This window comes from Schistocerca piceifrons, chromosome 9 (assembly GCF_021461385.2).
Source record: "Schistocerca piceifrons isolate TAMUIC-IGC-003096 chromosome 9, iqSchPice1.1, whole genome shotgun sequence".
Taxonomy (NCBI): Eukaryota; Metazoa; Arthropoda; class Insecta; order Orthoptera; family Acrididae; genus Schistocerca; species Schistocerca piceifrons.
Window position 1 is genome coordinate 84,114,875 of NC_060146.1, and position 18,251 is coordinate 84,133,125.

An 18,251-nucleotide genomic window follows, 5' to 3' on the forward strand; every position below is an offset into this window, starting at 1 on the left:
GTGCTCAGAGCCATTTGAACCATTTTGAAAAGCGCACAATGTCCAAAGAGAAATTACAAAGTAATAACTATTCCAGAGCCAGTTTTATAATTGGGGTTTTCCTGATTTTGTAGTTTCGAGCGTAGTATCTCTCACAATGCTTATTAAACAAATCATAAACACAGTCTTCTTTCGGCTAGTGAAATCTCTTTCTTTGCTAGAGTCCATGGTGAAATCCATGCCTGGCGTAACGCGTAACTACGTGTCGTAGCTAGTAGTTTGCTTGTTTCCATTTGTCCGTCATTATGACGTCTGTGGAGTAGAGGTCAGGCCAGATGGCTCTGCACTTCTCTTTAAGGTTTGACGTGCTTCTCGTAGGGCTTGGTACTTGGCAGCCAGTACTGAGATAGTTTCCCTTGGTTAATACATATGTTAGCCTTGAGGGTGCCGACTTTCCTATGCCTAAAATCCTTTTCATGTAGCCAGCTTTGACTTTTCTCTTGTTATCAGGTCGCTTAGGGTGAGTTTTTCGCGTATAATGCTGATCCCATAGGTAGCTATTGGGGAAACTTGAAGAGTAACACTGCTGTATCCAGTGATATTTTTTGGTGGCTGTTGGATGTGGTAGTGGCAGCTGTTTCTTTGACATGATTACTGAAGGATGACATGCTGGTTCGCAGGGTGACTCCAAGGTAGTTGAATTTTGGCACTACCTCTAAAGATTTGTTGTGCAGGGTCATTGTACTTTCTGGGAGCGTGTTTCCTTCCTTTCCTAAAAGTCATTTGTTTGGTTTTGCTGTGGTTTATTTGCAATCCATTTCTTTCCGCCCTCGATGTGAGCCTGTTATGAACCCCTTGAAGTTCTCGTGCATTTTCTGAGCCAATTGCCATGTCATCCGCATAGAGAATAAGTGATGCTAAGCTGATTATGTCTGTGATGTCTGCGGTCATGATGTTGAATAACATTGGGCTAATTGGATCTCCTTGTAGCGCTTCGTTTGCCTAGATTGTTGTATCTGAAGACTGAGATTGTGATTGCCAACGTGTGTGTGGCTTCTATCAAATGATTGAGTTACTGGACTAGTGTCGCTCTGTCTATGACGTTAAAGGCTTTGGGGTAGTCCATGAAGACCATAAAGTATTTCTTTCTTGGATGTCTGAGTATATTTGTGTTTGCTCCATTAGGTAGCTTACGACGTGTAGGGGGCTTATTCCTTTTCGGAAACCGAACTGATTCTCTGGTATTTGTGAGTCCATCATTTTTGTGGGTCTGTTTGTTAAGATTATCACGAATATCTTGAAGGATGTACTTTCGAGTGCTATACCTCGGTATGAGTCGGGATCTCAGGGGTCTCCTTTCTCTTTGAACATCAGCTTCGTTAATGGTGACCCCCATTGCTCTGGTATTTTCCCAGAGTGGATGTATTCGGTGAATAGTCTCGCATGAAATGAAGTGATTCCTTTAGGTGTTCGATATAGATGCTGTCTGGTACTGGGGCCTTTCCGTTTTGTGCTGTTCTTATTGTCTAAGTATTTCCTGTTTCGTTATGGGGGTGCGATTTGCCGTTGTTGTATCTGTAGTTAGTTCAAAAGCTGTTGGCCGGCTTTGATGGTTGAGGATGTTTTTGAAGTGGCTTTCCTACGATTCCCTTAAGATAATATTTGTTGCTGGGATTTTGGGTTTCTTGAGCGCTATGAATGGGTCTGTTTGGGCGCTTGTTACGCGCCTCCTGGCGTCTTCTTCAATATATTCTGCCCTCGTCTTCTTCATTCGTAGATATCGAAATAGACGACAGAGGGATAGAGAAACAGTTAAAATCGCTCAAAAGAGGAAAGGCCGCTGGACCTGATGGGATACCAGTTCGATTTTACACAGAGTATGCGAAGGAACTTTTCCCCCTTCTTACAGTGGTGTACCGTAGGTCTGTAGAAGAGCGTAGCGTTCCAAAGGATTGGAAAAGGGCACAGGTCATCCCCGTTTTCAAGAAGGGAGGTCGAACAGATGTGCAGAACTATAGACCTATATCTCTAGCGTCGGTCAGTTGTAGAGTTTTGGAACACGTATTATGTTCGAGTATAATGACTTTTCTGGAGACTAGAAATCTACTCTGTAGGAATCAGCATGGGTTTCGAAAAAGACGGTCGTGTGAAACCCAGCTCGCGCTATTCGTCCACGAGACTCAGAGGGCCACAGACACGGGTTCGCAGGTAGGTGCTGTGTTTCTTGACTTCCGCAAGGCGTTCGATACAGTTCCCCACAGTCGTTTAATGAACAAAGTAAGAGCATATGGACTGTCAGACCAATTGTGTGATTGGATTGAAGAGTTCCCAGATAACAGAACGCAGCATGTCATTCTCAATGGAGATAAGTCTTCCGAAGTAAGAGTGATTTCAGGTGTGCCGCAGGGGAGTGTCGTAGGACTGTTGCTATTCACAATATACATAAATGACCTTGTGGATGACATCGGAAGTTCAATGAGGCTTTTTGCAGATGATGCTGTGGTGTATCGAGAGGTTGTAACAATGGAAAATTGCACTGAAATGCAGGAGGATCTGCAGCGAATTGATCCATGGTGCAGGGAATGGCAATTGAATCTCAATGTAGACAAGTGTAATGTGCTGCGAATACACAGAAAGATAGCTCCCTTATCATTTAGCTACGAAATAGCAGGTCAGCAACTGGAAGCAGTTAATTCCATAAATTATCTGGGAGTACGCATTAGAAGTGATTTAAAATGGAATGATCATATAAAGTTGATCGTTGGTAAAGCAGATGCCAGACTGAGATTCATTGGAAGAATCCTAAGGAAATGCAATCCGAAAAAAGTAGGTTACAGTAGGCTTATTCGCCCACTGCTTGAATACTGCTGAGCAGTGTGGGATCCGTACCAGATAGGGTTCATAGAAGAGATAGAGACGATCCAACGGAGAGCAGCGCGCTTCGTTACAGGACCATTTAGTAATCGCGAAAGCGTTACGGAGATGATAGATAAACTCCAGTGGAAGACTCTGCAGGAGAGACGCTCAGTAGCTCGGTACGGGCTTTTGTTAAAGTTTCGAGAACATACCTTCACTGAGGAGTCAAGCAGTATCTTGCTCCCTCCTACGTATATCTCGCGAAGAGACCATGAGGATAAAATCAGAGAGATTAGAGCCCAAGCAGAAGCATACCGACAATCCTTCTTTCCTAGAACACTACGAGACTGGAATAGAAGGGAGAACCGATAGAGGTACTCAGGGTACCCTCCGCCACACACCGTCAGGTGGCTTGCGGAGTATGGATGTAGATGTAGATGTAGATGTAGATGTAGATTAGTGTCTTATATTTCCTTCTCTGCTCAGCATATTGCAATAGGTCATTTGAGTGATTTGTATCCTTCGCTTGATGTAGTGCTAGCAGGGTTTTTCCTGTTCATTATAGCAGTCCTTATTAAACCATAGTTGGAGTTTCTTCACTTATTTTGAGTTGGGCGGACTTGTAGACTTCTCGTGCATATTTCTACTGCTTTAGTTAAATCGTGTTGATATAATGACGGTCTTGCTTTGCCTATTTCTTCAGTGTTGTATCCAAGTTTCTCTGTATCTAATTTGCTGGATATTTTCTTCTTCGGTGGTATGGGCGGTCGTTCTCGGCGAGCTAAATGTTGTTGAGATTGGTAGATGCTTTGTAATCGGAGCCATGGCCGAGTTCCGTACTGGTTTTTGTTGAGTGACTTGATGTCTGTCCGTCTGTAGAAGACTAGGTCTATGGTGCTGGTTCCATTCGGAGCAATGTCATCTGTTTCCGTTTGTGATAGCGCTTCTGTAATTCTTTCATTTGGGTCTTCTGTTGAAATGTGTGGTTGTGCGTACATGTCGATGATTGAAAATTGGTTAGTCTTTACGATGATTTTGTTTTCTTCTTTTATTATTTGTTTTATGGCTCGTATGCTTTTTCAGAAAAATTGAGCCCCCCCCACCCTTGCTGGTCTGTGTGATGACGTCATAGCTTCTTAGCGTTTCTATTGGGAAGAGAGGCAGGGCGTTCTTCAAGCCTTCGATGTTCCATACGAGAACACTTGTGAGTTTATTGTATGCCATGGGGTGTTACCTCAAGAAGGAACAGTACATCAAGTTGCAATTCCTCCCTGTAGGAGCTGAGATTGTATTTTACCCCAATCCAGTTCCTTTAGGAGTCCGTCCGCTAAGCCACTGAATAACATATCATGCTAGAACTGCCATCACCATGGTAACATCTTCAAACAAGATGCCTAAGGGAAAGATGATTGAGTACGAGTAACATCATCATCATTTTCGTTGGCCTTCGTCCCGCTTCAACACGGGGTCGGCCTTGTTACCATGGGTTTGGCGATATTAGTGTCTGAGGTTGGCCGGATGCCCTTCCTATCGTCACAGTACAAGTAACATGAATGCTGCTATTGAATCAAGGTGTCAAGACACCAAGATGAGTGTTAGCTGACTGTCCATTGTACTACTTTCATAAGAAGATATTAGCTCATAAGATTCGAAACTAGAGAAATGTTGTACCTTCATCCAATGCGATGAAGACACTTGGGAATAAAAAAAAAAAAGATTTCCAAAGTAGAGGGTAGGGTACTCACTCCACTGAAAAACAAACAGGTGGATAAATAGACATTTAACATCACATAATGTGAGATGTTAAATGAGGATATCTAGTAAAATTACGTTACCAACAATCGTGGCAGTTTTTGAAGATGTTGTCTTGGATGCACCTTGTAATTTTCAGATTAAAAGATAATCATGTGACACGTTAAACAGATCGAGATTTATGTGAGAAAAACAAACGATGTATTTACAACATAAAGTCAAGATAGAGCTGGAAACTTGGATAACATAATTGCGTCTCAAATGGATTGAATTACGCTCACAACTAGTTTCAAACTACCAAGTTAATTTTCTATCCAGGCCTATTAAATATAAAATATAAAACCTTATAAGAAACTAAAAAAATCAGAACACTTAAAATATACGTCACAAGATTTCGTCAGTTGTTCGTTAAATTATAAAATATCTGCACTAATAGTGCTTGCTTAACCGACAGCCACTTTACACACACAGTAGGCACTATACACATAATACGTAATCACTTTGAGTATCAGAACTTTTTGTCATTGTGGACGTGTTCACAAAGTGCAGCAGAAATAGGCTAAAGCCTAGTGCTGAAGACAATCCCACAAGAGAATAGTTGATATCACTCTGTCTCATTTGGCGTCCATGCACGCACCTACAGCTATCGGTGCAGGGCACCTCAAATCAGAACTATCCCAATCTATCTCCATACAGCGCGTAAAAAATCTTATTCGACAAATAACAATTGGCAATACCTTGCATCATTGTCAAAATAATCCACATGGATACATAACGCAACATGCTCCATCGTCAGAAAATTTTCTGGAGCGATTCATTTTTATTTCTGAGTTTGGAGTACTAAAGAGGAACAAATGCTGTTTTTATGTTTCCTGGTATGTGTGCGTCCTTGAGATGACATTGGCCACCTTTCTGCACAAACTCACTAGGTGGCGGGTCTGTGATTAGCAGCACACTGTTTGGGCTACTGGCGCATTAGTTACGGTGACACAGCGGATGCTGATTGTGGGGAAAGAGTGAACATTAAGTTCCGCGTTAAGCTCGAGAAAACCCCATATGAAGCGTGAACAGTGGTTACGCAGGCATATGCATGCGAGACACTTTCAAGAAGTCGTGGTTACCAGTGGCACAAAAGGTTTCTTGAAGGCAGAGGTTCAGTGCTAGACGATCCCGGGGCTGGTCGCCCGTCTGCAACACATACCAATGAAAACGTGGCGCGTGTAAGGCAGTTCTTGCAAGAAGACTGTAAAGTAACTGTACGTACGATTTCAGAAGAACTTAATTTGAATCGTGATGTCTGTGTCACAAGATTTTACGTGAATATTCAGGCAAACGGAAACAAAACTCGTCCCTTACACAGTAACAGACAAATTGAAAGACGAAAGATGAAGAATTCTTGTTGAACTGCTGGACGCAGCCACGTTTATGTCAAATATTATTGGTGGGGTGAAAGGTGGTGCTACCATTAAGACCCTCACATGGAGCGTCAAATAGCAGAACGTTTGAGTCGTGGATCACCACCCTCGAAAAAAGTCAAACGACAACCTTCGAGAAGAAAAGCGATCTTGATCAATTAGTGAACCAAACTCTTTACATCGAAGTCTTGAAACGTTTGCGATAAGCAGTTCGACGTTACCGCCCTAATTTGTGGCGTTCTCAGGACCGATTTCTATTGCATAACAAGACCCTACACTGTTATGTCTGTTGCCGTGTATCTGGCTAGACATTCTGTAATTGGTATCCCAAATCTGCCATATTCGCCAGACCCCTCGCCTTGAGATTTTTCTTGTTGTCACGAGTGAAAAGGCGACTAAAAGGAACGTTTCATCAAGATATCGCAGACATCCAATGGGCTGTGACAAATGAGCTTACACGCATCGCAGTTCATTACTTCCCTGCTTGTTTTCAAGACCTCCATAAAAAGTTGGAAACTGTGTATAGATCACCAAGGGCACTATTTTGATAGCACCTACAATCACTACTTGGTAAGTGCAACTCTGTATTTTTAAAAAATCTGCCCTGTAACGTTTATGAGAAAGAGAGTATATTTTATGCAACATTTTGTATTAACCAACTCTACAATAGCACAATTCAAACGTCAGGAATGGATATAATACGTATAATGTTCAGTGGTTCTTGGGAAATGTATTATAATTTTCAGAAAGCTAATAAGACAGGCAGGGATCAACTGTGGAATTTGAATATTGCTCAGTTGTGTGGATGACCTTGGGGCTGAAAAAACCAAAAGGTGACAGCCCCAAGCAGTTAGCCTAGTGTGTGGATCTAGCTGCGTCATGTCTGGCGATGTTAATATTTTTTTAGTACTAAAACTGTTTATATTCGAGTGAAAACTGGGGTGGCGGCGTCATATGTGTCACAAAAATGTCTCTGGATATAGTAAGGTTTGGAACGCAAGGTTACCCAACATTAGTCTATGATGGAATTTGCGGCGAACTTAGTAGTAAATTAATTCCGTCTCATAGGATTCGTGAATAGTCACGGAAATTATCGTTTTGCAGTCTGCAGCCACAGCAGCATAACAGCTACACTAAACAAGGCCAGAAAATATATATATATATATATATATATATATATATATATATATATATATATATTCCCTTATATTTTTACTAGAACAAGCCCTTTAGCCTTATCATTTGCAATCGTTCTGCCTGTATGATTAAGATTTATATTAGTTGGATGATATAGGGTGAATTTTTCCACTGTTCACAACCTCTACACAGATTGATTGATCAGACGATACAGAACAAAACAATTCTAATGAACTTATGTCCAGAAATGCATGGTTTCCATCCATGCTAGAGACCATTTATTCAATCATACACTGTTACAGAGACAGCAGTCTCATATGAACAGTATGATGCAGCCACAGTTACAGTATGCATTGAAAATATGGTTTACATGTGCCTCAACACATGTGTGCATGCACTGTAGCATGGACTGTCTCATGCAATCACATCAGCCAAGCTGCATCCGAATACTGTCAAAGACAGCATGAATACCCCATTCCAGTGTCTCCACATCTGGATTGAGCTCTGCAATAGAGGATACTTTTGAGATGGAATCTTAACCAGAAATCGCATGAATTGATATCCAGTGAACGATCAGGCCATGTGACTGGACAACCTCGTGTGATCCATCGACCACGGAACACACGAGTGAGATGCATTCAAACGTTAGTGGGAAAGTGCGCTGGAGCACCATCATGTAGCAGCCACATAACTGTTTGACTCATCAGTGACATTACTTCAAGCAGGGAGGCAAAGTCACCTGAGAGAAACGCCAATAGTTCTGGGCTGTTAGGCGACGTGGTAGGAAGACTGGTCCCAAACTATGGTCGCCAATTATCCCAGCCCACACATTCCAGCTACACCTATGCTAATGATTCGTTGTCACCATACCATGGGGGTTCTGCATACTATCCCACAGATGGCTATTATGAAAGTCGAAGATATCACTCTGCGTAAAGGTGGCCTCATCTGTGAATAGGATGGATGACCCAAATCCTGGAATCGTGGTTGCCAGTGACAAAACTGCTCCCCATGTTGAAAGTCTGTCGCTAGTAAGCGTTGCACACGCTTTAAGTGACGAAGGTAGGAGCAATTGTATGGAGAACGTTCCACACAGCCGTCTGGCGTATCCTGTACTGGGGGACCGACTGCCTGGTACAGACATGGCAGTCGCTTTCCACAGTGTTTATCACATTTCCTCCAAGTTCGATGTCCAAGCACTTCTGGTACGTCCTTCATTATTTCCAGATTTCTGAAACGACCCTCTATCAGACAAATGGCGGAACACTGTTGCAAACATTGAATGCTGTGGTTGTTGTCGGTGGGGATAGACTTTCTGATGCTGGCCGCCTATTGCCATTTGCCTTTATGTAAGTGAACACCATGCCAGCAAGCTCTCGATTCCAGCATGGAACCATTGTGTGCACTGCTGTATCACATCCACTACAAGGTGACTCAGTAAGAGAAGTGAATCAGACAGAACATTACCAATTACTATGGCAGCAGAGGCCACTGGGGCATGACGTATGAGGAACACTAGGAGTAACCCATGCATATTGTAACTGTGGTTGCATGGCGCAGCGGGTATTAGACCGCAGTCTGTAACAAAATATAATTGAATGAGTGGTGTCTAGCATGGAAACCATGTGTTTCTGGACATAAGTTCATTAGATCTTTCCTGATCCATATCCTCTCACTGCACAATCACTTGACTTTGTACACTGTGAAAAAATCACCCTGTACATATGTGTGTATTATTTCAAGCTATGTGTAACACAGAACCACTGACATATTTGGACTGAATATAATATATGAACATTCTCACATCTGATAGATGCATGCAACACATATTTTTGTCGTGAAAACACAACAGTATTCCGAAATAAATACTAAATACCATAAAGGTGTGAAACCGTTCCGCTTCTGTAACGAAAAATCTCGTCGCTTATGAATCTGCGATCTCTTAAGCCTTGTAGCAAACTCCAGGGAGAAAATTGTTAAGACACCATGGAATTAATTTTGATAACATCTGAGACTTCATTATTGTATCATGTCAGATATGAACGCATTTTCTGGCGCCAGGAGTTCAGTTCCGACGGCTCGCCTGAATAAGACCGAGAACATTCCCCGCCTCTCGAAAATCTTTTATTTGCAGCTCCTACTGACCCTTCATCACTGCACCCATCACTGCATTACACGAAAGTAAGCATAGGTACAACCAATATTCGTGCTGAAGTCGAGTAACACAAATTTATCGGCCTACTACAAGACTGTTGTCCCATGCATGCAGTAAATGCTTTTTTACATCAAACTTCGTTATTGCTCCTCCAATGACACTTCCTTCCAATAAAAATTTTAGGCTGGCTCATGAAGCTCTGAAATTCAGTATGTGTAGACATTATTCAGAATATTTTGAGGGCCATCAGTACTGCTCCTCAATATTTTTGGTACTGACAGTACGTCAGCAGGAACTTTCGGACGACCAATATATTAATAGTTTGATTTGACAATACTATTAATATTGAACGTGTGAGTGGCCCTTTAGTGAAGCTCGAAAAGTCATCTTCAGATCTATGCATATTTATGTGAAATTTAGTAATCGCACGCTAACTTAAAATTTACTAACCTTGTAATTTAATTTTCAGTAATTCGTACCTGCAAAACTTAATGATGGTAGCCATTGAGCTACATGCTAAATATCACAGCTTCAACTCATCTTGATTCCAAGTAGAACGCTGCAATTTTAATGTTATAAACTAAATTCGTTTCAGTAACAGTAAAATAGTTTCTGAAACAATATAATGATATTGGTCCTTCTAAGCTGGCGAAGGCAAAACTTCGTAGATTTTTTTTTTTCAGAATGAGTGTCACGCAGAAAGATTACACTGGTCTACAATCCATTTGCAACTGGGATTAGTATAAGACTACAAAATACGCAGTGAACCGATCTATCTGTGAAATATCTTTCGTTGTGTGCCGAAATTACTGAATGGCGAGCCCTGTTATCTTCACTGGGCTTTGGCGAGGGGTCCAAGATAAAACTGCAGAAAACAATATGGGACCTAAGGCTAACGTATCAGTTAAGATAATGCAGCGAAATTTGCTGTTGATGGGCTATGATAGGAGACAACCTGCACGAATTCCTGTTCTAATAGTACATCATCGCCTGCACAGCCTCTCCTGGATCGTCACCATATTGTTTGGGCTCTAGACGACTGAGAAACCGTTATTTCGGTAGATGAGTTTCGATTTCACTTTGTAAGAGTCGATGGTACAGTTCGAGTGCAGCGCAGACCCCTCGACGCCATGAACCCAGGTTGCCAACAAAGCACTCTGCAAGCTCTCAATGACATTAGCTGTGTTTACATGGAATGGACTGGATCCTCTGAACCAACTGAACCGATTATTGACTGGAAATCGTCGCGTTCGGCTACATGGAGTAAATCTGCTACTTGGAGACATTTTGCAGCCATTCATGGAATTCATGTTCCAAAACAATGATGAAACTCTTATGGATATAGTAAATCATGCCACTGGACCACAATTGTTCGTGATTGGTTTGAAGAACGTTCTGGACAATTCCAACAAGTGACATTAATCCCATGGATCAAGCATGGGACATAATCGAGAGGTCAGTTCATACACAAAATTCTGCATCGGCAAAACTCTTGCAATTATTGATCGCTCTACAGGCAGTGGTAGCATGGCTCAATATTTCTACTGGAAACTTCCAACGATTTCTTGAGTCAATACTATGTCAAGCAGCAGCACTACGCTAAGTAAAAGGAGACTACATGATATGAAGAGGCACCTGAGACTTTTGGCATCTCAGTGTATATCATCATGTTGAGTATGCTCAAGACACTGCCATCTACCTAGGCGGCAACAGCATAGGGGTGGTGATTTTCCCTGAAACAACCGGTTTCTTGTCCTATTGGTTCTCCTTCAAACCCAGGTTCAGCTGACTTAAAACTGTTCAAAATAATCGGTTTCTGAAAAATTTATGTAAAAAAATAATATTAACCATTATTCAACTTGAATAAAAAGCACCTCTGGCTGAAGGTTTTAATAGAACACTTAAAAGATTTGGAAAACAATTTGCTAATCAAAGAAAATAATAAATGGGTTCTGACATTTACAAAATTTGTTGATGAGTACAAGAATACAAAAGATTTAACTATTAAAATAAAACCAATAGAAGTCAGTGACAAGAATTATAAACCTACTACTGTTGTGACTAATGATAATCCGAAATTTAAAAAAGTAGATAAAGTTAGAAAAAGTAAACTTGAAGGACTTTTTGAGAAAGGATACACAGCTAATTGAAAACTGAATCTATTATTCATTCCAGTCCAATCACATATAAACTGAAAGATACTGATGGAAATTTTTACGAATGTGAACTGCAGAAAACAAAATATCCTGATGTATATCTTGTTCAAAAAGTATTGAAAATGAAAGGACATAAATTATATGTAAATAGTTATTATTTGGTAATTCATGTAATAGAAAGATAAAGAAAAAATTATCTTAAACAAATAGCTACATATAAATGGCTAGACTCAGAGAGAAAAAACTAATTTCATTCTTTCTATCCTTATGTTATCCTAATGAAAAATATATCTATATCCATAAATCAATTAAATGATAAAAATCTAAATTATTTTTACCTGGAAGGTGAAGAAATTTGCATTGCACATGAATATTTCAAAAATCAGTTTATCAATACTTAAAAATTTTAAAATTCAGTGGTCAATTTTCCTGATTGCTGACTTTCCTCAATTATATCCAAGAAAAAAGTTGATTTTTTGCAACTGTAATGAATAACTACCCTCTTCTGTATATATAAAAATATTTAATACACTGATTTTGAATTGTTGTGGAGGGACTGAATAGCTACCCTATTTTTCTTATAAAGTAGAATTTTTGTAAGGGAGCCAAGTACACAGGTCTAAAACTACAACTCGATTCAGTGAATATTTATAATGTCATTCACCAATTCTTCTTGTATGTAATCATTCAAAATACGAAAATAATTATGATAGCAAACTATGAATAAGATTTCTTTCATTCTTTGGTACAATATTACTGAATTAGGATCATAAATTGGTCTTAACATTTCATCACAATTTGGATGTCTATTTTGAATAATGTGCTACTGTTTTGTTAATTTTGCCTTTGTATTCTAATGACACAGTAAGTATAATCACTGTCATCATGGAATAATTTTAAAATACTAGTTTCTTCTGTTTTATACATCTAAAACTGTATTCTCTTTTCCCTCCAAATTTTTGTTTTTCATCCAGTTTAGTTTTTTCTCATAAATATGTGATTTGACATCTGTGGGTGTCTACTATTTCTGTTCTAATCATATATCCACCATTTTCTCTAATTGATAGCGAAAATTCTTTAGTTACACAATCTGTAAATTTTTCAGATGCACATGTGTTTTGTTTGAATATAACTTTTTAGAGAACTGATTCTTTGATAAAAACTCTGTTAAGTTGTATATTAAAAGATGTTAGTGACTGACTGTCACATAATTAGCCTTATATTTGTGTGTCAGATTAATCCATATTATCAAAAATAGTATCTCTCAGTGTTTTATATTCTAAAATTTTAGCTAGATCTGTTCCTTGAAACCATGGATTATTCTGATCATCAGTTATCACACAGATTTGCTTCCTGTTATATGCATGTTTCTTGACGACCTTGTGTGTGATCGTTTACATTTATAAAAATTAAAATATATTCCATAAATTCAAATTGTATAATGGGCACATTCAAAACTTCATCATAAATATATTTTCTCATATGATTTCGTTCATCAACAATATCATTGGATTGGTTACATTATTTCTTAGCGATACAAGATACACTATTAAAGCGAATATTGCACATTTCTTTACTTTTTATCTATCTAAATATTAAACATATATTTCACTAACTTATAAGCGGTACATTCATACATTCAAACACAATGTATTATATCTTGTTTATGTCTTCCACTGTTATAACTAGACAACCTTCCTAAAAGACGATTTGCAGACAATACAACAGCAATTTAAAGTAATTGTTCTTGGGATACTGCTTAGATGTGGCAATGTAAACAATCTGCTCTTTCTTTATCTCTACTATTTCAGAATGTATGCTTCTTACTTGTAAACTTTTGCTTGTATGTTTATCAATTGTTATCAGTAATTTTTTGAGATTTATTTCTTCTACAATTGTCATATACTTCAGATAATTGAGTAAAATGTCTTCTGATGTAATGTAATACATTTTACTTGTTTATATTCTTTTGCATTAATGTAATTACTGAACTTATAAAATTTTCAACATTTAAAAAAAGAAATTTTTTTGAACAAGATTATTAGCTCTTAATGTTTTAATTTCAATTTTGAACAAATTCATCCTCTAGAGCCGAAGGATCGTCATATTTTAATTCTGTGTATGATATTTTGTTGTCTTCAAAAAATTAATATAAACCTTTATAATTTTTTTAAAAACTTCCATGAAGATAAATGAATCCTTCGGGAATTCCATGTAAAAATAATAAAATTTCTTTCATAATTGGTACATGTTTTCATATTAACAGAACCGTCCATCGGTTCTTGGTAGAACAACATTATAATAATAAATGAAAAGCAAACTGCTGCTTTTCATTTATTAGTACATGTTTCTTTTCAAACAATGGAAGCCAAATGTCTTTAAACTTATTTCCTAAATTCAGCTGATAATTGTTACTATTAATAAATTAAAACATATTCATCATAGATGTTGTGGTTGTTGAAGTGTTTGGAACTGGACATGACCCTGAGGCTGCTTCAACTATCGCTGACTCCATTTACATAGAATAAAAAAATATGAGATAAAAATGTGTAGCTAGATTTCAGTAATTTCCTTACGAATTTGTCATTATATAACATAATTTCTTTTTCATTACATCTACATCTACATCAATGTTTATACTCAGCAAGCCACCCAACAGTGTGTGGAGGAGCGCACTTTATGTGCCACTGTCATTACCTCCCTTTCCTGTTCCACTCGCATATGGTTCATGGAATGAACGACTACCAGAAAGCCTCCTTGCGCGCTCGAATCTCTAATTTTACATTTGTGATCTCTTCGGGAGGAATAAGCAGGGGGAAACAATATATTCAATACCTCGTCCATAAACACACCCTGTTGGAACCTGGACTGCAAGCTACACCGTGATGCAGAGCAACTCTCCTGCAGAGTCTGCAACTTGAGTTTGCTGAACATATCCATAATGCTATCATGCTTACCATACAACGCTGTGATGAAACGCGCCGCTCCTCTTTGGACCCTCTCTATCTCCTCTGTCAACCCAACCTGGTACAGATCCCACACTGATAAGCAATACTCAAGTATAGGTCAAACGAGTGTTCTGTAAGCCACCTGCTTTGTCGATGGGCTACATTTTCTAAGGACTCTCCCAATGAATTGCAACCTGGCACAAACCTTACCAACAATTGATTTTATATGATCATTCCACTTCAAATCTTTCTGTATGCATATTCCCAGATATTTTACAGAAGTAACTGCTACCAGTGTTCCACTATCATATAATCATTGAAGAAAGGGTCCTTCTTTCTATGTATTCGCAATACATCAGTTGCCACTCCCTGCATCAAGTGCCTATCCGCTGTAGATCTTCCTGCATTTCGCTGGAATTTTCTAATGCTGCAGCTTCTCTGTATACTACAGCATCATCTGCAAAAAGCCGCATGGAACTTATGACACTATCTAAATGCTGATTGTGCCAAACGTTTCTAAATAAGATAGGAAAGATTAGTGATAGAAATAAAATTACGATTGTAAATATTTTATCTATACAGTGATCTAGTCCACAGCAACATGAAGGATGACTCATTTATTAAAATGAACTTTTCTTTATATTGTTAAATAAAGTTACTCCTTCAAGTACTAATTGGTTGGGCATGAAAATTAAGTCCTGTTTCTAAATCGTCTACTATCTTTTGTATAAAAATCGCTGTAGAAGAGCATGCCAAATCATAAAAAGTTTAGCTATGGTAATAATAATTTTGCGGTTTCCTTACCCAATATTCAATGTGTTTCTCATATAAGAACATAATATCTTAATGAGTAATTGTTATATATTCATGATGATTTTTTACTTTATATCTTTCTGCATTTTTCTTTACCAATTGTAATAACTTATGCATTTCCATTGTATTTATTAAATTATAATTTTAACTAAACTAATAAACATTATCTCAGTACATGGAAGCATTTATATCCAAGAAGTGTAATATTTGTGAAAGGGAAAAGTCAATTAATAACATTCACTCACATTAATGTACAAAGAATAAATATTCACGTAAGTGAAGAAAATGTATTAGTAACCATCAAAGAAATAAATGTGTTTAAGCTTTTTTTTGTGTATGGGAAAAATATTACATCTGAATTTTATAGCAAACACTTAAATCAAATTCCATATGAGAAGCATTCTAAAATACTGTTATTCCTGAAAATTTATGATTATCATAATACAACCAAAAATGTTTCAGTTATCAAGAATTTAAAGAGGTTAATTGTTTTCACTTAACTCCCACATCCTAGGACAAGCTCTCAAGTAAATGCAAGATTTGACAACTAGAAGACATGCTGAGCAGAAAAACGGTACGTAAATATGAAAAAGAAACAATTACAAGTGATCTAAAAGAACATTTATGGGTGAATAAATGTAAAAATTAAATGAAAACGGAAGCCATTTTCCAAACTCTAATGTTTTTTAATCTCTAATAAGTAGAGCAATTCGCAGTTGCTCAGCTCCATGACTATTGTTGAAGGAATAATTCCTGGGGATATCATAAATTTAGAAAAGCTGATTTTATTATATTATTAATAGACATTCACATATTCAAAAGGCCCTTGGACGCAATTTCCATTTTATAAAACAGGAAATGATGATCTAATTTTTTTAAATAAAGAACATAAACTGCTGAAATGAATATTTCAGTTTCATAATTCCATCTTTGAGAGGAAAGAGACAGAAAAGCAATTAGAGATTACCTAGCTGATAGAGAATTTAAAAACATATTGTGCTATTGTAAACTATGATTTGTGAAAATAATATAATTTCAATTGAGCCTGATCATTTGTTTAATGTGGTCAAACCACAAAAATATGAAAATAGTTAAGGAAAATTTAAAACTATTTAGTGTTTCGAAAATAAATTTTTATTTCTTTTGTGAGTATGGATTGCAGACAAATGAAAAAGTTCAGAAATAAGGACAACAAACACAGACTTATCCTACTATTACAGAGAAGGATTTGATTGAAAACTTTGAGCCTGAAAACCAAGTTATTTTAACAAAATATACTAATTTTCAATGACGAGGATCAGGATGGACATTAAATAGAGCTATTGGCCTTCAGTTAGCATTCAACAGATGTATTCTACTGACAGGATCATCTTGCATCAAATCACAAGAAAAAGTAAATGAAAAATAAGTTTGGGTTAGTGTAAAACATGATTGTGAAAAAGTTTTTGTTGTTTATAAAATCTGCATTATATCGTGTCGATAAAGAACCACAAAGGGTTACAAAATATAAAATGTTGGTCATGGTCTTGATCAGAAACTAGAAAATTTTGACTTTCCTGTGCTGGTTGATAACATGTTAATGTATGTATTAATGTTTATTTATTTGATGACAAATATCAAATGTATCCATTAAAAAGACGAAAAGTAAGAAAGAAAAACATGTAAATTTATTACTTTTAAAAACAATGGAAACTCACATCATTGTTGAAATGAAACTTTTTTCTCGACTCTTTTCAGCTCAAATGTCGAAACATAGAGAATCAAAATATATTTGTGATATGTGTATACTCCACTTTAACAGTAAGGAAATATTAGATAGTCACACACCAAATTACTTATTTAACAAACCATTAAAAGTGGAATTTCCACAGAAATTGTCATATGTGAGTTTTGAAAGTTATGGAAGTACACAGAAAGTCCCATTTGTTATTTGTACAGATTTTGAGAGTATGTTAAAAGATTGTCAACCAAATACAGAAAATTCATGTACAATGAAATATCAAAAATATGAACAAAGAGGATTTTGTTATTATATCAAATACATTAATGGACATCATAAGGATCCCATTGTATACTCATGATTAAACTGTGTGAAAAAGTTACTGAATGTTTAAAAAAGAGGTTGATGAAATTGGAAGATTATTTTGAAATTGAAGAAATGCGACTGCTAACTCCTGAGGAATAATCAACATGTGAAAGATCGAAAACTTGTAGATTTTGTAGATATCATTATACAAGATATAATAAAGAAAATATGTCACCATCATCACTTATCTGGAAAATACAAAAGTCCATTATGTAATAATTGTAATTTAAAGTTAGAACAAATGAGTTTTCTACCAATTTGTGTATATAATTTATCAGGATATGATTCTTGTTCGTTTGTGAAAGAACTTGGTTATGATGATAAAGACAAAGATTAAATACCAAACAATGAAGATAGACACAATAGTTTTAGAAGAAGAAAGAAATTTTAAGATCAGATTTATTGACGTATTTAGGTTCATTGCTTCTTCACTTAAGAAACCTTTGAAGAGAGATAAAATGAAAAACATTAGATAATTTTTCACCAAGTTTTATTCAATATAGTGATCAGAAAAGCTGTGTACTCATGTGATTAAATGGATTCTTGGAAAAAAGTTGCAGAAGAGCTTCTTCCACCAAAAGAAGAATTTTACAGTATACTGAAATAGTGGGACATAAAGCCTGTAATAATGCACAATTACAAAATTCCATGTGAATGTAGCCTTTCTTACATAGGACAAACAACTCGTATTGTCCAAGAAAGATGTACAGAACACCAGAGGTACACACGACTTTTACAACCTAACAAGTCGGCAGTGTCAGAGCACTGTATTGATAATGGTCACAGTATGTTGTATGACAACGTCGAAATTTTGGCAACTACATCGTCCTTTTGGGACTCGATAGTAAAGGTGGCAATTGAAATTCGCCTGACGACGAACTTAATTAATAGAGACAGTGGTTTCAATCTTGATAAATCCTTGAATCCGGCACTTGCTGTAATAAACTCGCAAAG

At 37.2% G+C, this 18,251-nt stretch overlaps 1 protein-coding gene across 3 annotated transcripts in view; it reads right to left on the reverse strand.

Annotated features, from left to right (window-relative positions):
• Window positions 1-18,251, reverse strand: part of LOC124717270 (cytochrome P450 4C1-like) — a 207,587-nt gene that overhangs the window by 152,647 nt on the left and 36,689 nt on the right. The gene's annotated exons all lie outside the window — the stretch shown is intronic.